The sequence below is a fragment of the Chenopodium album genome, chromosome 17 (assembly GCF_948465745.1).
Source record: "Chenopodium album chromosome 17, dcCheAlbu1.1, whole genome shotgun sequence".
Taxonomy (NCBI): domain Eukaryota; kingdom Viridiplantae; phylum Streptophyta; class Magnoliopsida; order Caryophyllales; family Amaranthaceae; genus Chenopodium; species Chenopodium album.
In genome coordinates, this window is record NC_137850.1 from 9,413,556 (window position 1) to 9,429,816 (window position 16,261).

Sequence of the window (16,261 nt, forward strand, 5' to 3'; positions counted from 1 at the left end):
TAGTGATGGTGGCAATTCGAAAAGATCAGAGCCAGATACTCCAACTGATGAAGGTCCAAAAACTCATACTCGTCGCCGTCGTCTGGACGGGGTGAAAGCATCTAAAAGAAAAGGTAAATCTGTTTTCAATTCTGGAATTCAAATTGGGGGTAGTTCTGAAATTAAAAATTTAGAGTCGTTTACTCAAGCCCTATCAGAGATGAATGTAATGAAAGGTCAACACAAAGATGTTGATGAAAGGCGAATTGATGTAGCAGAACGTATGCTAGAGTATCAGAAGGAGCGAGATGCCATCAAAGCTCGGAAGAAACAAGAAGAAAAAAGGTTCAAGCTATTTAGTGTCCTTCTTGCAAAACCAATTCTATCTGAAGAAGAAAAAGAAATATATCTAAAATTAAAGCAAGAATTTGCACATCTTCTAGGCTAGTTTAAATATCAATTAAGGTAGTCAAACTACATGTGTATTATTCTAGTTTTAATTGATGTAATGTATGTTACTTATGGTTATATGGAAAATAGAAATAATGTTCGTGATAGGGAGACCCATATTGCACTAAAGAATGACTTGGTTGAACATATATGGGGACGTTTCGGCAACGAATGAAGAGATGACAAAAGTCGCTGTTAATGAATATTGTATTTTAAATTTTAATGGATGTCTTTGCTAAATAAAGTATGTTATTTATATATTGTATTATTTTAGTGGATAATGGTGAGTAACCTCACCAATGCTCATGCTCTAAGTTTCTTAAACCTTAACCCGGTAACCCCTAATTTCATGGATTAAATATGAAATGATCAATTTTACTAGCCCATTCTCAATTCATAATATCAATTTTCAGAAGAAAAAAAAATCAGCAATTCAATATTATCAATTCCTAAAAAAAATCAGAAACCCTAACTCCCTAATTAGATAAATTTAATAACAAATCAACTAATTGACTAGATTAAATAACATAAACAAACTGAATTAAGCAATCAAGGCCAACAAGTGAAGAATTTGTGTATAATCCGAATTTAAAAATTTAAAAATCAATTAACTTACCTAAGAGTCGAAGGGCACTCAACAAAGCTGTAGGAGAGGAGTGCGGCTATGCGGGCGAACGTGGCTGGATGGTGCGGCGGCCGGCGACAGCAAGTGGCGAATGGCGAAATCCGTGACTTTGAAATTGTCGAAGAGAGAGAAGAGTAGTTTGTTTTTTTCCCCTTTCAATTCCTTCGTTCAGCTTATTTTTTTTATTTTTTTGCTATCAACCCAATTTCATCTATTACCTCTTCCCTCTCTCTCCTCGCATCGGCTGTGTATTTATCCCTCTTTCTCTCTCCTAAAGCTTTGAATACAAACTTGAATGATGCTGATGATAATGAATTTGTTATTGGGTGTTCTTGATAAGTCAAGGGTTGTGTTGGGTTTGGTGCATTTGGGTAGGTTTCCTGATATATTTCTGGGAACAAGCTTCTGCATGAATAGAACAATGGTGAATTGTGTAACCACAAACCTCATAACTCAAGGTTATATTTGTTCGACGTGGCGTAACAAGTACTTGAAAACCGAGTATTAGGCTATGTCGGGTCGGTCCATGGGCCGTTATTCAACTATATGAGATAAGTGAATATTCAATTAATCAAGTATATGAGATAAATGCTGCCACCATGTGTGATGCGAAAGTCAGACAGAGAGGGATGTTCTTGGCTTGGTGTGTTTGATAATATGATTCACCTCCTTCACTAATCTGCAAATAGAGTGTATCCGTTCTAGCACAAGGTATACATGTAACATGTATATTTAGAATGAAAAAATAATAGGAAAGATGGAAGTTATTCAAAAAAAAAATGATGGAGGTTATTAAAAAAAAAAAAAAAAAAGGTTTAAACTCACGAGAGTTGAGGATTGAGGTTTTGGAGAAACCTCATTAGCGGACTCTGTATTATAATGTAGATTGCAAGAAATTATTGGATTTTTGTTCTGGGATTTTGAGGCAAATATTGAAGCCTGAGCATGGAGAACAGGAAATGACAGCTGATCTTGATTTTGTCGACGAAATCGCAAGCTACAACTTTTGCTCTTTGTTTTGTGAGAATTGAGATGATGGGTATGGCAAAACATTCGAGTTCCTTGAATAAAGCTGTAGGAAATTTGCCAAGGTATTTGGCTCAAAAGGCGCCTGAGAAATCTGATATTGGATATTGTTAAAGCTATGGAATCTTGTGATCAAGTTGGGTTCGTTGATTTTGTTATGAAGATGGCTCAAGGAAAATCTCACCTGTTGAACTAATCCCAAAACTCATGATGTCATTACAAGTCCCAGAAGGTACTAAATCATACAGTCAAGTGGAGGAGGATTCATGGAAATCGAGGTGCTTGGTGGCATTGGTTCTGATACAGTTGCAGGAATTCGAGAGACCGTGTGGTGTTGAAGAAATCATTAGGTTTCAATGATGGGGTAGAGGGTAAAGCGAATGACTTCTTAAAGAGGAGGTGCACGGATGAAAAAGCAGTTGTTAGGAAGGCTGCACTTTTGCTAATAACCAAATTGATGTCTCTTGTAGGCAGCTCCTGATTTTCTGGGGATTGCATGTTCTGACCCACTTATCAGCATAAGGAAGGCCGCAATTTCAGCTCTTTCTGAGGTTAGCTTACATTTTGGTTACCTATTTAGTGCCTGCATTACATGCCTATGCAAACATCGTTATGTTAAAATACATATATTTGCAGTGCTTGAATTGAGCTAATAGTGCGTGAATACTTAGATTTTCTTAAAATTTTGTTCATGGCAGAATTGAAATGTAGGTTGGTTGAGAGCTCACAATCTCGAAAAGTTATCTAATGTAAAAAAGATCCACGTGTCTCAATATTTTGAAAATCTTTTCTGCTGTTCATGTGATGCAATCCACCCTTTGTGTGATTTATGTTTCTAAATGTTAGTATTTGGTGGCATCTTAGATTTCTGTAGAGTACAATTCTATTCTTGTACAGAAATTCTTACTGACTTTGTAGGCTTTCAGGATATTTTCAGATAGAAGTGTGGTAATAGAGTGGCTTCATTCTGTTCCACGCTTGATTATTGATAGTGAGACTAGTATTCAGAAGAGTGTGAGAGCTTGTTTATGGAGCTGGTTTTAGGTAGAGTTTCTAGAGCTGGATCTGCAACATTTGGTGATGTATCGGCAGTTAATAAATCGACAATCAGTAGTAGGTGTTTTGAGAAAGAGCTTGCTGCAATGTACCCAGAAGGAGTCTTGGATCTGTTGAGCGAGATTTGTAATGGGGAAGTCACACCGTGGGTGAAAATGATATGCGCAAGCCTTGGTAAGAAGGGAAAACTGAGGCCTAAAATTGCTACTGCCCTTCAGAATATCATTAAAACATCAGAATCTCTTTGGTTATCACATTCCATGCCAATAGACAACTGGACAGCCCCTCCTGGTGCTTGGCTTCTTCTTTTGGAAGTTTCATCATTTCTTCGTAAATCAGTGGACTGGGAATTTCTTTATCATCACTGGAAGCTATTGGACAGGGATGTAACCTCAGATGAATTTAAGTCACATACTTTGGAGAACAATATGCACGAATCAGCTAATGGCATGGTAACAAACTCTGCAGTTTGGGCTTGTGATCGTGTTTTATTGTTGCAAACAATCTCGAATGTTTCTGTAGAGTTGTCCGCTGAACCTGCTGCACAATTGGCTCATGATCTGCTAAAACGGATAGAGGAATTCAACATGCATTCAACCGAGGTACATAGCTTATGTCACATATTTCTTTAGCTATTTGGGGGAGTAGATGTCTGTTTTCTGCCTTCCATCAAATAAAATATTGTCAAAGGTTACAAAGTAGATTGGTGCTGTTTTCAAAAAAAAAAAAAAAAAAAAAAAAAAAGTAGATTGGTGCTAGTCTAATCCAAGCTTTTTTTTTTTTGTCACCAATGTCTCTAGCAAATAAACTAGTACTTTTTAAGTTATGCCTGAAAAACTTTCTTTTTCTTTTTTCCCCCTGAATCAGTGAAAGGTTTGCTGTTTAGAATTGGAAGTTTAGTGTCAGTTAGGTTTTTACACAGAAAGTTTGTAACCCAATTCCATTTTTGCTAGTTGCGTAAAATACAAATAGGAGCCTGAAGCATTTGATTTTAATTCCGTCAGTTAATCCAAGATGACTTCAGTTTTGATCCTTGTGCAGTTGTGCTTACCATGAGGATAGGTATACATACTCATGGATCCCAGTCCTAAGCTTCCTAATTTTGTTAGAGACAGCCAAACTGAATAACAAGGTTATAGGGAGTCAGGGACATAGGGATCCAGAAAATAATCTAGGGTGAAACATCTAGAAATTCGTTACTTAAGATGTTGATTAGGTCTTTTCATTGCAAACAGCTAAAATTTGATTAGACTTATCTCTTAGAGAAAAACAATGTTTTCTGATAGCACAAGAAAAGACAGTTCTCATTATATGATTGGTTACAAGTTATTTCACTTATTTTGCGGAGTGCTTACCAACCTTCATAGATGTCTGACTCTGCTATTAATTACCCATTCTGGTGTTCTTATTTTATTGCCTTGTGTACCTATATAACTGGTTTTGAATATCATGGCAGGTTAATGCTCATGTCAGAGCTCTAAAAACACTGTGTAAACGAAAGGCAATGAGTCCTCAGGAGGCAGATGCACTGGTTATAAAATCTGTTGAGCAACTCTTTTGTAAAGCTCCTCATGTTGTAGATATGTATCTATCAGAAGAACAAAAGGCTAGTAAATAGAACAACCTTTTCACACCATCTAAGAGTACTAAAAAGGGAAAAAGAGAAGTTGCCTCTTCGAGGTTGCTATTACAAGCTACAACAGCAGTTTACACCATAGGTTCTTTGGTGATCATTTGTCCATCCTTGGATTTAAAGGCCATTGTTCCTGTTTTACACAGCATGATTACTTCAGGATCTCATGAATCAAGGTCAAATCAGTTACCAGGCTCTACAATATCTATAAAGGAAAAGGCTCCATGTTTGTATATTCAAGCATGGCTTACTATGGGAAAAATATGTCTTGCTGATGGGAAGCTTGCACCAAGATATATTTCATTGTTTGTACAGGTTTGTTGAGTTTTACAGCTTACATTACACTACAAAAAAAAAAAAAAAAAAAGAAAAAAAAGAATAGCAACAACAATTTATTTATTTGTTTATTTTGTTGAAGAAGATAGTGTTTGGCAAAAAGTGTTTTGGGATCTGGTGACATACACAATTGTACAATGTATTTACTCCATTGATCTTATGAGGCAACATGGCAGTAAAAACAATTACAATATAAGTTACAAAGTAAAATCACAGTAAAAACTTCTACATATTAGACTGAGCTCTCAAGAAATTTGCCCTATGCAATGCCTTTTCTGTTTTATGTTGCCTGGAATGTTTCATGTAAATTAGCATATTTTGCTAAATAATCCTGAATCAGATATTATTCAACACCATGATGCCTTTTAGTGTCTAAAAATTTTAAGAATTTGATCTTTCTGCTCTCTGTCATCTGTTGTTGTAGGAACTTGAAGAAAGTGATTGTGCTTCACTTAGGAATAACATTGTTGTAATTATGTCAGATTTTTGTGTTCGTTACACTGCATTGGTTGACTGGTAAGCATGCAAATATTCTGTACAAAACACTGATTACTTTTCACATTGTTTCTTGTACTTACCACTTGACCATATCTCTAAATCAACAGCTACATAGCAAAAATTACGAAGTGTCTTCGCGACACTTGTGAACTTGTCAGAAGGCAAACATTCATACTACTCTCCAGATTACTGCAGGTACATTTTTTTTTTTGTCTTAACACGGGATTGTATAAAATTCTTTGTGCTCTTGATATGCAACCTAATTAAAGTGTAAGTTTCTATATTATAAATTTGCAGACTGATTATGTTAAGTGGAGAGGGGCACTTTTCTTGCAGTTTCTGTTGTCTCTTGATGATGAATCAGATAAAATCGGACAGCTTGCTGATTTTCTCTTTGGAAATATTTTAAAAGGTTTTATTTTAATAATCTGTATCTTCTTATTATTCTGGCAGTTTCATAAGCATTCCAAACTAGGCTTTATTTGAGAGATGTTCTATTTCATCTTTCAGCCAAGGCTCCTCTTTTAGCCTACAACAGTTTTGTAGAAGCCGTATTTGTTCTAAATGACTGTCAAGCTTATGTGACAAATAACAAATCTCAAAATTCAAGAGTTGAGAGAAGACTTTTCTCAATCAGGTAATGAAATTATGGTTCAATGTACTCCTATTTGTATTATCAAATTGAGCAATTTATTAATATCTTTGAAGACAATGGACAATGTTTCCATTGGTACTTTGATACTGTCATTGTTTAGTTTCGATTTTGAAACTTGACAATATGCATGGGCCAGACAAAATGGATGTTTTTTTTATACAATACAAACAAAAGATGGGAGAATAAGATATGTCTATTTTTCTATTTGACATGCATTCATGTGTAACTCTGGCTATTTCTCTATCTGACCCACATCCTTTTAACATATACCATCAGAGGTAACGATGAGAACACAAGGTCTAGAAGGATGCACATATATGTTTCTTTGTTGAAGCAAATGGCTCCTGAGCATCTATTAGCCGCATTTGCAAAGATATGTGCTGAAATCCTTGCGCTGCATCTGACGGAATCCTCAGCGTAGATGATGTTAGAGGACAGTCTGTCTTACAGGTACCAGTTCTCTCTTCTCTCTTTGTGCTGTAGTTTAAACATCTCTTTACTGGTACTTGGGTTTTCCCTTTCTCTGTTATTTTCCAAAAAGTTAAAAATATAATTTCTTTCTGTTTCTCCCTTCTTTTGTCATATATATATATATATATATATATATATATATATATATATATAAACCTTGCCAAGATGTAATATTTTAATTATTTAGCGATGGAGGGAGTAATACATATCTCGTGATATCAAATATAAGAGAAATGCAGCTTGGTCTAAAAAAGATTCAATGGTTTTAATCTGATTTCAATTACTGGATCAAAATTGTTGAGGGCAGTCATCATTATATTTTCTTTATTCAGATGGATATCGATGAAGTTAGTGTTTTAGGCTTTAGCTCTTAGTTCCCATTCTTCTCTCTGAATTAAGTGATAGCCTCAGCCAATATGTGTTAGATTGAGGATGTGATCTTTGTGATAATCAGGATGCCTTCCGTATTCTCACTTGCAAAGAGCTACGGCTTCCATCAAGCCGTGCAGCAACATCAGAGGCTGAAATGGATGAAGAAGGGGGAGATGGCAATGCAGCATCCGCAGCTGCTTCCAGAGGAAGGGCAATAACTCAAGCAGTCAAGAAGGGTCTTATACAAAACACCATTCCCATATTTTTTGAGTTAAAGCGCTTATTAGAGAATAAGAACAGCCCTCTCATTGGTTCCCTTATGGAATGCCTACGTGTGCTTCTCAAGGACTACAAGAATGAAATTGAAGACTTATTGGTTGCAGATAAGCAGCTACAGAAAGAGCTTCTTTACGACCTGCAAAAATATGAAACTGTCAAGGCTAAAACAGCGGCTACAGAGGCCATTGCAACTATGCATAGATCACAAGGCTATCATACACCTGGTGCGCCAGATGCAACAAATGAGAAGAATAAGTTGTCAAAGAAACTGCATCATGATTCAAAGGTGGCTTCAGCAATGGCAGATGTTGCAGCTGCAACTGTTGTCAAATCTGTATTAAAGGAAGTAAACAAAGGAGCTGCAACACCACCATTGAGTTTGCTTAATGTACCTAGATCAACTTTCTGCTGTAAAGTAGAAAAATTCAAATGCAGGATATCATCTGTAGTTCTTTTGTATATGTGTGTGCATTTATTTTTATGTTTTGTTCTCCTTGTGGTCAAAATCTTAGTGTACGTGTCCACGTCCATAATTTATGTGATTCGTCAAACCTCAAAAGAAACACTTTAGTGTAATTGACATATGCCGAGTAGATTAGTTGTTAAAGTTTTAGAATTTAATACCTATAGGGTTCTCTTTGTACTAATAAATAAGGTAAATCAATTAGTCTGCAAATAATTTAAAACGTTATTCAAAATTTTATTTGAATAAGTTCGAGTTGCTTTTAATAAGCTTAAATATGCTTGGATAAGCTCCAATTAAATAACTAAGTTACCATAAGCTTATTAAGTTTATTTTATTAAGTCAATATTTTGTTTTTTTCCCCCCTCTTTCTTGGGTTTATTTGGGTTGAGTAAAATACAATTCAAGTCACCTCAAGTATGTCCATTTTTATTTTATTTTTTTTTGAAACCAGTATGTCCATTTTTTAGTATGAATGATTTCATAATCCCAGGTCAAGTTAAGATATCCAAAGCGATCATTGCTACCAAGTTTACTTCAAGCTAAATGAGCTTAATTATAGGGGGAATATAGCACACGAGCTCTATAAAATAAAATTTCTTCCTATTTGAATTATTAGTAACATAAAAACTTCTTATTTAGTCATGAGTGTTACACCATATTACAAGGGTCTATGTTTAGAAATGTGTGGAGAAGGGGTAATTAAAAAATAAAATCAAGCAAACCAGCAAAGTGCATTAAATGGATTAAAATTTAAAAAAGTGAGCAAAAAAATAATATAAAAATAAAAAAAAATAAAAATAAAAATTAAAAAAAAAAACATATTTATAAAATCAAGTTTTTAAAAGTCTTGATAAATGAACGTGCTGAAAAAATTGTACCATGGCTAGTTGTTCGCCTGTTTCAAATCACCAAATGAACGTATTGAAAAAATTAGGCCTTTTACTTTATTGAGTGTTAACCCAGAGCCACGTGATAACTTTAAGGCCACCTAAAAAGACAATGACTTAAATAGTAATTAAATTATGCATGAGTGATGCTCTTTAGCTATTTTCTTAAGCTAATTACTTTATCTACCAAGACTATAATAAATCCGGCATTAATGTGGACCAAGTAAATATCACGTCACTTATCACACGTCTCTTTCTCTCTCTTCCTTTTGATTCTCTCTCCTTCTTTGTCAGATTATTTTCTCTCTCCTTTTTCTTTTTTTTTTCTCTCTCCTCTTCTGATATTCTCTGTATTACACTTCAACAATAGTGAAGATGAGAGGAGGAAGTTCATCAAAATCAACAATGGCTGTCAGAAGACTCAGAACTAGACGTAGAATTTCATTAAATTAGAGCAAACGAAGAGTTTTCCGATAGATCATATCAAATTAAACTAAATGAAAAGTGAATACATCAAACTAAATATGATTATAAGAAATAAAAAGTGATTATATCAAACTAAATGTGATTATAAGAAATAAAAAGTAATTATATTAAACTAAATATGATTATAAAAATGAAAAGTGATTATATCAAACTAAATATGATTGTAAGAAATAAAATGTGAGTATATCGTATCAAACTGATTATGTTGTAAATTTGATTGTATAGATACAAAACTGATTATCCAAATCAAAACTAATTATAACAATTGAAAACTGATTATAACAAATATCTGCATGAGCTTGTGTTATAGGTTGATTTTCCTTCTTAACCTGATCTACAAGTATTCCATTTTTATCCTCTACTAGTATTACACCTCCTTGTTCTGCATATCTACAATTTTATCTTCTTGTTGAATTTCAAAAAATTGAATGATTATTTAAGTTTTCTACATTACAAACAATAACAATAATCAACATTATGTATAGTATAATTGGAATGAATTTTAACAATTCGTAATTGCTTTCGATTGATAGAACTTGTTCAAATCAAAGTTACACAGTGATTGTAATTGTAGTTAATCCTCTACAGCTTCATATATATACTGATTTTGATCAATTTGATTTTATAATATAGAATTTGACATGTTTTTTGCAATGAAAATATTGAGAAGAGAGACATATTGTCTTTACTTATATATATTTAATCTTAAATAATCAACGATATAAAATCCTAACATATATGAATTTAAACAAAAGGCTTGTGAAAGGTCTAATTGAACAGTAGTGGGGGTGGAAGGAGTGTCACATTGAATGTAAGCCAACAACAGCAAAAGAAAGGCTTGTGGAGTTTTTTCTGCAAGAAAGAGTAGACGAGAGGCTAGACAAGAGGCCAACAAAGATTGCGTTGGCGAGTTTTTCGAATAAGCCGATAAGGTAAAGAGATACTTCCTCCGTTTTCTTTTAGATGCAACACACACTTTTTCACGGTATTTAAGAAATGTGGGGTTCACATGATATAATACACTTTTAAATGGGATGAGTGGTTGTTTTGAGTGTAATTTAGTAGGCCATGTGCTTTAGATAAGGGAAATAGTATAGTTTTTCCCTAAAGTAACTTTCCTTTTATAGTGTGTTGCAAGTATTATGATATTTCCTTTTTAGGGAAGTGTTGCAAGTAAAAGAAAACGGAGGAAGTATGTGTGTAAAGAACGAGAGAGCATGAGAAAATTTACTAGTACTTAGTTTGAGTGAGAGGGTAGGAGTGGCTCAGAAATGGTATGTGTGTGTGTATGATTCGAATGATGTTGCCAATGAAATGACGATTGGGAGAGATTACACTTAATAATCAATGTAAAGGAGTTATTCCGCGACAAAACTCATCAAAATTCATTTATAAAATGCTTGTTGCCAAGGAAAATTAGCAAAAGGCGCGTTTTATACATTATAGAGTTAGTAAAAAATAATCACGCACTTAATGAATGCTATTATACTTTAAAAATTTATACAAGTAAGTACTTATACACCACCTAAAATGCCACATTGTGAAAATTTTATGAATTTTATTCGAGTTCGAAAATATTTTCTGATGCAACGTCGAGACTGGATGCAAATGAGAGTATGAGCATTTGGCTTTTTCAGAATGGCAGTACAAGATAACTTTTAGAAACTATAATATGAAAAGATTGGTTAATTAACATTAAGCTAAATCTTAAATGGGCACCCGCATCAGCGCAAAGGAATACAAAACTATTGCTAAAACGAGGTGTTTGGTACGTGGGAATTGAGGGTGGGATTGGGAGTTTTAATCCCAATTCAAGAAAATAGCTTTGTTTGCTTGTTTGATGGGAATGAGAATAAAAATAGGTTTGAGAATGAGAATATTTAACCAATTTATTACTTAGGGAGGGTAGGTAATAAATGGATGTGAATGAGAATAAGTTTAAAATGACATTTTTGCCATTAATGAAAAAAATGAAAGGATATATTATTAAGGGTAAATTTGTTATTTATTCTCTATATATTCTCACTCACTATCCAAACAAGGTATTGATATATTTTCATGAATTCCCAATAATTAATTCACAATCTCATTCCCACATTTTTATCACCAAACTCCCATTCCCACATTGCAAACGCCCGAAAGTGCTACGTTTATAGATAAGCAGGTTCAGTGGCGAAGCCAGGATTTTCAATAAGGGGTAGCGTGTAGCTGTTTGAGAAAACTAAAATTAAAATTGGGCTCTATTTTGGGGAATCATATTGAAAAATTCCCCCAGAAACGATTAGCAAAATAATTACAATTGACATGAGTACATGTTCAAAAACCAGTTACTAAGATATACAAGTATTGTATCAAAAGTAATTACAATAATTTTTTGGAAATTTTAGATTTTAACACCAGACAAATCAATGAAAATTGATATTAACACCTCCAAAAAAAAAAGTTTATTTTAACACCTCATAAAAAAATTAAAATTTGAAGTTACTACCAGATAACGGTTTCTGTGACGGAAAAGTGACGTGGGTCCCATGTTTTAGTTTTACCTCCAATTTTCTCACACAGTAACACGATTCTTCCTCCTTCATTAATTACTTCCAACCATCTTCATTGAATTCTCTCTGAATCTTCATCTACTCAAAAAAATATCTTCTTCTAGGGCATTCAATTTCTTAAAATTGTGTGGTTGGGGATAGCAGAGTACAAGGGAGCTGTCAACGTTGCAGAAGAATAGCCTTTGAGGATTTCGTCATCCATCTTCAAAAAAAGGGCGAAAGTTGCTGGTAATCTGACAATTACAGGCGAAAGATTCTAAAGAAGGTATCTTTTTTTATCTTTTTACAACAATTTCGTCTATTACTTGTGAATGATTGATGTCAATTTTGCAATTTTATGCTTAATTAGGGTTACTTTTGGCAACTGAAACAGAGAACCCTAGAAAAATCGAATTTTTTGAAATTGACTATGCGAATTAGGTTAATTGGTGTTTTAGGTTGAAATTTGAGATTAATTAATGTAGGTTTATGTTAATTAACTTAGAGAAGACTGTGCATGTGTGTTTTGTTTATTGATACATGTTAGACTGGATGCTTTGTAGTTAAATATTCAAGTAGTGTAGTTGATTAATAATGTGTTGATATTATATGGCTTTTAATAATACTATTATATCTGTGTTATTGGTGGGTAGATAATGGGTGACAATGAAGATATGGTTGACATCTGTCTAAGAGTGGGGGGTGCTTTTGTCCCTAAAAGAGTTAGCAAAGATAGACAGCTGCTTTGTTGGTGTAGGGGTGGTGTTATTGGAGAAGAAAAGTCCAAGTGTCTAAGTTGGATGTACATGATATTAGGATAGCTGCAATTCATGGATTTGTTCATGGTGATATGGAGGTGCCTGTGTATTTCAAGTGTTGGTATAGGCAGAAGGGTAAAACCTTTAACACTGGTAGAAGAGAGCTAGTCAACAGTGATGAAGTGAGGGGCCTTTTGGAGATTATAAATGCAGAGGGGTATGTTGAAGTCTTTGTGACATCACATCCTAATTTGAAGCCCAGAAGTCAGGCCCAACCCAATCCCCCCCCCCCCCCAAAGGATAAGGTTAGCAAAAAAGGGAAAAAGGGTCAAAGTACTTCTACTGTCAGTGTTAGGAGGAGCCCTAGGTTTAAGAAGACAGAAACTGAAAGGGAGGAAAGTCCACCTAGGGATAATTTAGTGACAAAGAAAGGGAAGGGGAAGCTTGCTGAAACTGGAGTGTCTGGTAGTTTAAAAGAGAAGAGTAAGGTGAAAGGTAAAGCATCAGCAAAGGCTAAAGCATTGGTGTTTGATGAGGATGATGTTGGTGGCAGTAATGAATTTGACTACTCTAGCTCATATTTGAGTGATGAGGACTTAGATTGGGAACCTGGTGAAGAGGAATTTGATGAAGGGGATGAAGAATGGTTTATTGAAGGGTCTAAGGAGATCCTAGATAAGATTAACAAGAGTTTGAGGAAATTGCAGGGTAGTGGCATAGATCAGGGTGTTGTTAGAGATAAGAGGTCAGATCTGAAAGATGACCTGGCTATAGGAACAGTCAGGGTCAATCCAAAGGCTGAAGATGGTGATTCAGAGAGTTTAAGAAGCTTGTGTGGATCTGATTCAGAGGAGGATACTGCTCCATGGTTTAATGAAGATGTGGATTTCCAGAAGTCCATCCAGCTGCTGCTAAGGCAGAAATTCAAGAATGCTGTAATCTTGAGAAGGGTATTGAGACTGCATGCCATACAAGAGAGGTATGAGTTTTAGTTCTTGCATAATGACATTAGGAGGATTACAGTACAGTGTAGGTATAGATGTGACTGTAAGTTCAATACTTATACTTGTAGAATGCCTGCATGTACATGTGTGGGGGAAGTAAAGTGTCATTTTAAGGTGTATGCATCAAAACTAGTGAAGCAGGAAACTTGGTAAATTAAAAGTTGTAAATTGAAACACACTTGTCTTAGAGTGAAGAAGAACAGGATGATTACTACTGAATACATAGCAGACAGGTACCTAGAGGAGTTTAGGTGTAATTTTGCATGGAGAATTAAGGATATTAGGGCTAGGGTTCTTAATGATTTGGGAATTGAGGTGACATACTTTAAAGCATGGATGGCTAGGTGTAAGGAAAAACTAATCATATTTGGTTCAACAAGGGAGCAGTATGCTAGGGTGTGGGATTATGGAAGAGTTGTGATGAAGTATAACCCTGGTTCTGGGTGCAATGTGGTTGTGGATGGTATAGATAGACCTGAGCCCCCTTTGTTTTTGAGAATGTTCATGTGTTTAAGGCCTTTGAGAGATGGCTTTGCTAAGGGTTGTAGGCCACTGATTGGGGTGGATAGTTTTCACCTCAAGGGTGCATATCCAGGACAAATCCTGGTGGCAGTAGCTAAGGATGGGAACAACAACCTATTCCCTCTAGCTTGGGCAACAGTGGAAGCAGAAAATAAAGAGAGTTTGGATTGGTTTTTAGAGTCTCTTATAGAAATGTTCACACATGATCAAGGAGCAAGGCTGACAATAATGTCAGACAGGGAAAGGTAAGATTTCATGTTTTCACATATTCATTTATAGTTATTAACCTTCTCTTTATGTAAGTTAGTAGAATAACTTACTAAATTGGTGAATGAATATGCTAGGGTCTTCTGGAGGCAATGGATGATCTAGTTCCAAAAGCTGAAAAAAGATTTTGTGCTAGGCACATTTGGGCAAACTTCAAGCTCAAATTCACTAGGTCAACATACAAGGAACTGTTTTGGGCAGCAGCCAGATCAACCACTGAAGTAAGTCATATTCCCATAATTATATATGAAGGAGTTATGTCTTCGATAAGTGCAATTACTAGATATATCAAGGATCACTATTATGGAGATAATAAGTTCATTCTATAGGGTCGTCAATATCTGGTGCTAGATATGATAATTGATCTTTGGGTTAGTTAAATAGCCCAAAGCCTTATAGAATGGATCCTATGAGGTCACACAACAAGGGTATTGGGTTAAACAAGTAAGAGGCCCATTAATGGGCCTCATGAGATTATGACATACCATGTAGAGTGTTGGGCTAGAGTAGTGTGTTTAGGATAAGGGTTTTGGGCTTTTGACATGGGCTCTTATTTAGAGATGTGATCTATAAATAAGATCCATGCCTAGGGTTTGAAGAAGTAGTCATAATTCACACACTGTGAATTTTGACATCAAGGCAACCAATCCCAAAACCCTAAAACACTCTCCTCACTCACGGCCCTCTTCTCTCCCCTTCACGTCCGTACGTGCGGCGCCCCTCATGGTGGCTCGTGGTGTTCGTCGTGGTGGTTTGTGATTAGCTCGTGTCTCTCCTCTCCGTTGAAGGTTGATTGAAGCGTTCAATCACGACTAACTAGCATTAGTGGAGGTTTAACTTGTGCCCGTGGACCAAGTAGAGGAATCACGCTTGGGGTTCTTTATCTCCCTTTGTTCTTGCTCGATCGCACGTGGAATCACGCTTCAAAGGTACAATTATTTGTTCTTTATGTGTTATGCATTAGATCCTTGGATTAGGTACTGTATGAATATGATTCATGTTATTTCCGCTGCGTAGTACCTATAAACTCCTACAGTGGTATCAGTTAGCCTATTGCATTTACGCATATTGCCAATAATTCTTTGATAATCCACAATTTTAATTCAATTAGGAGGGAGAATATTTAATTATGGTACGATTATTATATTTAATGTGATTAAACTTTTGGAATAGATTAAATGCGATTTAATTATGCTCAAATAGCCATAAAGAGGACCGAATTTATGCCATAATATGTTCGAATTTTTCGAACACCCTAACCCTAATTTTCGAATAATTTCAAAATTTATAGCCCTAAAATATGATTTTTGTGCTTGATTTTGATTTAATTCGATTTGTTTTATGTTTCATATTTTTAATTGGGTTGATTTATGCATAAAAATGTTTTATGTATGATCATAGATTTAATTTTAAAAGTTATAATTAAATTGGAATTAATTTTATGATGAACCCTAATTTTTAAAATTGAATGTGATTTAATTTTAATCTTATGGACTAATTTAATTTAATTATGATAAATGTTGTTTTAATTAAATTAAAAACACAAAAAAAAAAAAAATTATTTAAGGTCGGCAACCGCGGCTGGGTGGCGCAGCCACGGCGGCTGCCGACCAGGCGGTGGTCCAAGAGGGAGGGGAAGGGAGGGCGGCGGTCTTGGTGGCTGGGGCAGCAGCTGTGCAAGCGTTGCACGCTGCTGCCGTGGCTGCCTCTGCTGCTGGTTGTTGCTGCCTTGCGGCAGTGGCTGCTGTGAAGCGCCCAGCCACCGTGGCTAGCTCCGGCTAGCCAACCACGGTGGCCAGCAACCGTGCAGTCACGGTTTTTCAAAAATCAAAAAAAAAAAAAATTAGTTTTTGAAAATTTATTTCAAGATAATTATGAATTATTTTGGGATAAAATCAATTTTATTTTGGATAAGTTAAAATATTTTGAAAATATGATCTTTTATTTTAAAAGATAAAAT

General features: G+C 35.2%; 1 pseudogene; it reads left to right on the top strand.

The window, feature by feature from the left end:
* The first annotated feature begins 1,364 nt into the window (after positions 1-1,364).
* Positions 1,365-8,110, top strand: LOC145588629 (condensin-2 complex subunit CAP-D3-like; annotated as a pseudogene).
* Positions 8,111-16,261: the final 8,151 nt, after the last annotated feature.